The following is a 7,666-nucleotide window of genomic DNA, read 5'->3' on the forward strand; positions in this document are numbered from 1 at the left end:
AAAATAAAAAAAAAAAAAAAGAAAATGCCTACAAACTTGCCCATAGACCAATCTGATGGAAGCATTTTCTTAAATGAGATTCCCTTTTCCTACATGATTCTAGCCTGTGTCACATTGGCAAAATCTAATTAGCACAAAGATTTTATTACTTTGTACCTGAGGGAGAGGTGGTTAGATAAAGTTTTATTAAACAGATTGATATTGTATATAGGATTTGAGGGAGGGTTTGTTTAGGGACACAAGGTTCTGGCTAGGAGTGGATTAACATCAGTCCAAGGGGCACAGTTGAAATAATTATACAAAGAAGTGAGCTGACAGTATACTGACACTATCCTTGGAGACACGTTCCATGGAATGAGATGGTTGCAGAGTGGTAGTCTTTTAGAGGGTGAGGTATCACTGATTTGGCTTTCAAAAGCCAGTTACCTGAGGCAAGTTGTCACCAACTGATTATGAAGTTTAAACCAGCTCTCACGGTCCTTCATTATTATGGCTACAAAATCATTGCTTCACAGAAGTATGGGATTTTGTTTTTAAAATAAACTTCCAGAAAAAAGTTGTTTAGGATGGAGAATAAATAATTATGTAGAGATTTTATTTATATCACATGGGGAAAAATATAGAGAAACAAAAGGAGGCCCAAGAAGAAAGAAGGCATGATATTTCCATATAAGAGAGAGATCATTTCCCCTTTACATAAGCAAGGAGCTACAAATGGAACATCTTTTCTTTTCAGTTGTAGATGGAGATTCACAATTTCTCCATAAATGACACTTTTGGCTCTTGGCATTGGAGTCACATTTTTCCCTTGAACTCTTACTGTTTCCTTAAGAGGAATACTTGAATTTTCCTTGTCATTTTACAGAAACTTGCTAGGTCACAACAGTGCCTGATGAATCAAACCACAGTTCTTGGAAGAACATGCACAAATCTCTCTCTCTGTTCTGTATGTTTCTTCTTTCCTAAACCAATTAATGTATTTTGTAGCACATACTAAATGCATCATTGCTGAAGTTAATCATAGAGAAAGGACTGTCATTCTTCCATCTACCTTAGGAGTATGGTTAATCAAAGAGTGACTCCCTGTGTGTAGTGTCTTAGCCTGGTTCTTTGGTGAAAGCATCTATGCTTTTATCAAGCCTTCTGTGATAGTGTCTTCACTGGGCTCCCTTTCATATCAAGAACCCTTGCCTTCATTTGAATGTATGCCATCTCCTACTTAAAGAGATGCCATGCCCCTTGTATTTATTGCCTGCCTCATCTAAGATTCTACAGAGAAAGATAGTTTTGGTGTTGGAGTAGGATTTGGTCAGATTCTACACAGTAGTTTATTTCAGAAGCTTTGAGTTTTGTCTCACAGACTTTACCCAGGTATTGTAAGTTTCTAGAAGCAAAGAGGTCAACACATTAGTGATGGCAGGCATGTGGTAGGGTGTTCATCACCTTAGAACACCAGTGTTAAACAAAAACGAGATGACTGCTTTGGACTGAAGTTTTTGAACTAGACACCATCAAACTAGACTAAAAGAGAATAATTCATACTAAATGCCATGAGAACAAAAAGAAACTTTAAGGGCAATTTACAATCCACAAAAGAGTCATTTTTCCTCTGAACATAGGAGTTCCAGTCTATTTATCCAGCATAACAAGAGCCTTCTTTGTTAACACACACACACACACACACACACACACACACACACACACACACACACACACACACCCCTAAAGTAACCACTACAGACTATAAAGTAGGATACAGAAGGAGCCAAAGCCAGAAGATACCCAATTAAATAAATCACAAAGGAGTCCCTTTCTCTCCAAATGACTATGGACATAGATTACTAAAATGGAAGTAGTGAAGAGATGACTCAGTAGTCAAGAGTGCTTGCTGGTCTTGCAGAGGACCTGATAATTTCAGTTCCCATCACTCATATGGTGGCTCACAACCGTCTAACTCCAGTTGCAGGGGTTCTGACACCATTTTTTAGCCTCTGTAGACCCAAGGCACACATTTGTACACAGACATGCATGCAGGTAAACACTGATATACGAATTAAAAATAAAAAATATTTAAAATAATTAAAATAATTGGAGAGTATGGAGGTTTTGTACCAAATATAACCTCAATGTGATCCCTAGAACCCAAATAGTGGAAGGGAAGAAACAGCTTCTTCACATTGTCTTCTAATCTATACTGTACACACACACACACACACACACACACACACACACACACTTTAAAACATCAGTGAAAACATCTCTCTCTCTCTCTCTCTCTCTCTCTCTCTCTCTCTCTCTCTCTCTCTCTCTTTATCCCTTTCTAATAGGTGGCCATTGTCACAATGATGATCTTTGCCTTCTATGAAGATGTATTTGACAGGTCCTTTGATTCTAATATCAAGTAGAGCTGGTGTGGGTCTCATTTCACTTTGATTGTGATGAATGTCCTTCTGTATCTCTGAATTGTCTCCACAGAAGACATCATTAATTAACCACCATGTGATTGGAGTTCATTGACCCTTGGTGCTAGGATGGACTTGTTCTGTTGGTCTGATACAATCTCACATTGTACAGAAGTGACAGAGAACTGGAAGTCAGTATCAAACCTCCTTAAGCCAATGCAGGCAACATAGAGGTTTAGTCAATGAGACTCTTCAGAGAGCTGATCTGGAGCTCATTAATTAAGCTTAATCCTCTCTATTTTACAGATGATGATGAGTGCCTTCCTAGATGGAAATATTTGTGTGGCCTTGCTTTCCATGTTGCTTTGGGAAGATTACACATGTTCCATACCTTAACTTCTTCACTAATGTTTTTAAAAATTAATTGAGGGATTAAACAAAGTACTTAGTTTTCAATTAAGAATGACAAATGAAAGCACATGCATACATAATCTTGGATCACTTAGACTGTCAAGATTCTGCCATGAGACAGAGTAGTTTGGTAACTAATTTATCAAGCAGCTAAATGTAAATTATATGCACCACAATACGACAAAGGGCCAACTGTTTAAATCACCTGCTTAACCTCAAGGTTCATATTTGCAAGTCTTATATAAACCTTGAATCAATGTTCATTTTTTATGTGAAGCAGTATATATAGCTGCTTATTTTGTTTAGCCTTGTATTTTTTCTTCTAAGTGAGAAATGAGTGGAGTAGATAACTTAGATGTTTAGATTCTAGCTAACAACAGCTAAAACAATAAATTTGAGCAACCACATATAGCAAAACCATCTTTATAGAAGTAGAAAATCAGCAGAGGTGATAAATGAATAGATAGGCAAAAGCTATTTCATGTTAACTGTTATTACTGTCAAGACCCCATTATCATGCCTCTGGTTATGTTCCTTCTGTGTCCCTTACACACCAGATGTATTTGTTTCATCTGTGAAATGCTGCTTAGTAACTGTAATAAACAGGATGGGTTAAAAAGTGATTTATTAGTTGTTTATTTCTTCTGGGGGGTTAGCCAAGGATTCCTCATGCCCTTACCTTGGCTGAAATGCTGTCTGGGAGGACCTACGAGGCCCATATCTATGCCAGTGCTTAATGCCAGCTGGCAGTCCGTATGCTTTGGCTCTTCTCTGCAGTAAGCAGAACAAGCTTCCTGATGTGGTAATCTCATGGCAGGATTCTAAGAGAAGAAAACAGATAATTCAGTATCTGAACCAAAGGAAGACCAAAGGAAGATATAGGAATGAAGAATGGGCCAGCAAACCCCAACAATCCTTTTTTCCACTCCCTACATTGTTGGGGTTGTGGGCACACACAACCATGGCCGACTTCTTACCTAGATACTAGGGATTTGAACTCAGGTCTTCATTCTTGTGTAGCAAGTCATCTATCTTATCTAGCAAGCCATCTTTTCCCTTTCAAACTTTTACTTCCCAAATATGTCTTGTTTATACTTCTTTCTACCTCTTTTGTTCTCTGTGTCCAAGGAGGTGTTATCTAGCCTGTTGAAGTAGCTCTAAGTAGTGTTTGCCACTCTCAGTTTTTCTACTTTTATCTCTCCATGTAAATAAACACATAGAAACCAACACACAGACACACATATTTATGCATTCACACACACGCACATTAACTCACACATATGCATACACACACACACACATACACGGCCACTAACACACACACACAATGCACTAATGCATCTGCACACACACCAGCATGTGAACACACATATGTACTCATGCAGACAGGCATGCATGTACACACACACACACACACACACACACACACACACACACAAATAAGTGATTCTTCATGAAGTTCTCTTGTGCAAAGCCTTCTAGTGGGGTTTTTGTCTTATTAGAACAAAACGTGAAGTCTGTGTTAAAGGCGTCTGTGCAGTTCTGTTCCTCCATATCTCTGGCTTTATCTAGATGATTCTGTGTGATAACCCTGCTCCAGGAAATTCAGGTGAAGCTCAGTGAAAAAGACTCTCTGGCCTATTCTTTTTCTTGGAGCTTTGAACATGTCACAGTCTGTTTAACTTTGGGCCTTCTTTTGAACTTTCTGCACTCAGCATCCCATTGGCCCATTCTGGTCTTCATTTACATCTCAAGCAGGTCAACCATGAGCTGGCAAAGAGCTTTTGACTCTTTGAAAATATTTTTCTTATGATACCATGTTTTATTTTCTCAGATCTCTTTTTATCACCTTACCTGAGCATGCACTAATACACACTAGTGTACTCCCTCTCCCTCCCTTTTTTACTAAAACATTTTTTTGTTCTATAAGAACAGAGAAGGAAAAAAAATTAAAACATCTTTTGGGCCCTTTACATCCTAAACATCTTGAACTGTGCCTGACGCATAGTAAAATTTTAGTGAATGAATGAATGGATGAATGAATGAATGAATGAATGAATCAATGAACCTCTTAGGTAAACCTCTCTTAGGTAATACTCTGCATTAGAATCCAAATCACCACTCTCTCTGCTATCAGTGACAAGCCAGTATAGTGCACTGGGGTCAAACCTTGTCCATTACTTTTGAGGCAAGCCGGGAACCAGGCAGCTTCTTCGCACCTTTTGATTTTTCTTATGCTAGATTATGTTTGAAGTCCTCCCTTTTCTACTTCAAACAATTAATGTAAGAGAAAATAGAGGAACTTACAAACCTTAGATGAAATTCAGTGTAAACCAGACACTACGTAAGAACTCTCTGTCTGCTTTAGCCATGAGGAGTTGAAAGCATGCGTCAGTGCCTGACAGATTGTCTGGAAGATCCTGGGTTATGATGACTATGGCACTTGTGAATAAAATAGAGGCACAAGTAGGATGTTATGTCAGCACCCTAACATCTCCCTGGGATTTGTCAAAGTCACTGACAAATATTTTAAGCAAGATACTCTCTTTTTCCATAACTAGAGAGATGACTAATAAAAACAAAACCTCTATTTAGACATTATTTGCAATTTATCTGATTAAACATTTTTTTAAACATGTATAAATATTTTGTATGCATATATGTCTGTGCCTGGTGCCCACAGAGGCCAGAAGATGACATCAGATCCCCCAGAACTGGAGTTACACGTGAGTTGATCTGCCATTTGGGTGCTAGGAATCAAAACCAGTGTTCTTTGGAAGAGCAGCCAGTGCTTTGACTCCAAATCTGTTTCTCCAGACCCATACATTTGTTTGATTCTTGCCAAATTTTTTTTTACTGACTCTTTGTGAATTTCACATAATGCACCCCAGTCCTACTCAACTCCTTGCCCTTTCATATTCACCCTCTGCTCTTGTAACTACCTCTGCAAATATAAAATAAAATAAACACACACATACACACATACACCATCTTGTCATGGAAGCTGTAATATGTTGTATGTCATACAGTATATCCTTTTGTCTGCACATCTTTACTTGTAAATATTCATTGTAATGAGTCATTGGTCTGGTTTGAGGCCTCTGGGTCCTGTCACGCTACCAATATTGGATACTCATGGGGACTCCTCTTAGATATCCTGTTATTGACCTGTGTCATAGAGGTCCTGCAGCTTTGGATCTTCAAGACAATCCCTTTCTCAAGCCCCAGCAGACCCTAGATGGAGTAGATGTTAGGGTGGGGCCAACTCAAAGCCCTGGATGGGGATCTGGAAGATAGTTGGGTGGTCAGCCTGCTAGGTCTCCTGTGCCTGTACCACCAGGGTGAGCTCTCCAGTCAGCCTACAGAATACCACAGCCAGCAAGGAGCAGGGTCAGAATGCCTGCTCTCATGACCTTGGGACCTCTCTCAAAGGCTTTTTTTTTTAAAAAATAGACTTAATTGATTTATTTTTCTTGTATAAAAACCCATATGTGGTAGCCACAGCTGGAGCTTGGGTCCTTTGAACAGAGACTCTAGTGTGGGTTTTCACATGATGGTCAGTGAATTCCTGATAAGGAGACTTGGTGAACATGGTTTCTTTCCAGAGGTCAGGGGTCAGGTAGCTGTAGGTCTTGGAGATGGCATCAAAGGTGACCTTGGCAAAGTTGCCCAGGGTGGCAGTGCAGCCTTTGGCAGAAGTGTAGCAGTCGTCTATAATGGCTATCATCAGTAGCTTCTTGGGCACTGGAGCAGAGACCATGCCAGTGTCTCTGGGGGCAGAGATGAGATGCACCAGCTCAGAGCCACAACAGCCTGTCACCTTGCATGAAATAGTGTGGGGCTTGCCAATCTTGTTCCCCCGGTAGCCTCTCCACACAGGGATGATGGAAAGCTTGGCCAAGATGATAGCCCCTTGGGTGACAGTGGCAACCTCCTTGGAGCACTTACCACCAAGACTAATGTGACCATTGTAGTCCTCAATAGCGACAAATGCCTTGAACCATGTTCCCCTGGCCAGCCCGAGTCTGCTTCTGCACCGGCATGATTTTTCAGAACCTCATCCTTTAGGGATGCACCGAGGAAAAAGTCAATGATCTCAGACTCCTTAGTGGGCAGGGAGAGCAGGTAGATTTCCTCCAAGGACTTCATCTCCATGTTCAAAGGCATCTCTCCCTTGCCCAATGATGCCATCCCATGGCAGTCTAGGGGTGAGGTGGGGTCAGCTCTCTGGAACTCACGCCTTCTGGACAATTCACCTGCTTACCTGCCATTAGAGATAGCTCTGCTGTGCAAAGGCTGGGGCCAGCTGAGCACAGTGCCTCAGGCACGAGTCCAGACCAGGGACATCTGTGTGGTATTTAGTGGTAACATGGGCCTGGGACAACAATAAAGATGGCAGCTATCATAGGACCATGGACCCAGACATGATCTTTAGCAGGAGCCTGGGCCTGTATGTCACCATGGCTTTAGGTGGCAGTGCAGGCCACTCAGATCAGCCAGACCACAGACATCTACTTGGCCTTTGGGGGTAGCTTGAGTCAGAGACATTGACACAGGCCCCAGCTGCAGCAGGACCCCAAACCCAGACATGATCTTTGGCAGCAGCCTGGGCTAGGATCTTGCCATGGTCTCCTTATAATCACCTGGTCCTCATTGTCAAAGAGTCCAACTTTCTTCACAATTTAGAAACCCCTCATTTCACTTTTTCTTCCATATTCCCACTGTGTACTCCACACAGTTGCCCATTTTAGTGGTGCTTGGATGTCTTTCTCCTGGCCTCCCAGGCTCGAGTGGCAGGGACAATTGCTTGGGTCTGTTTGATTCTTTATTATTATTGTTATTAATTATTTTAT

General features: G+C 41.0%; 1 pseudogene; it reads right to left on the minus strand.

Annotated features, from left to right (window-relative positions):
* Nucleotides 1-6,306: 6,306 nt before the first annotated feature.
* Nucleotides 6,307-6,968, minus strand: LOC116099865 (annotated as a pseudogene).
* Nucleotides 6,969-7,666: the final 698 nt, after the last annotated feature.

This window comes from Mastomys coucha, unplaced genomic scaffold (genome assembly GCF_008632895.1).
Source record: "Mastomys coucha isolate ucsf_1 unplaced genomic scaffold, UCSF_Mcou_1 pScaffold20, whole genome shotgun sequence".
NCBI lineage: Eukaryota > Metazoa > Chordata > Mammalia > Rodentia > Muridae > Mastomys > Mastomys coucha.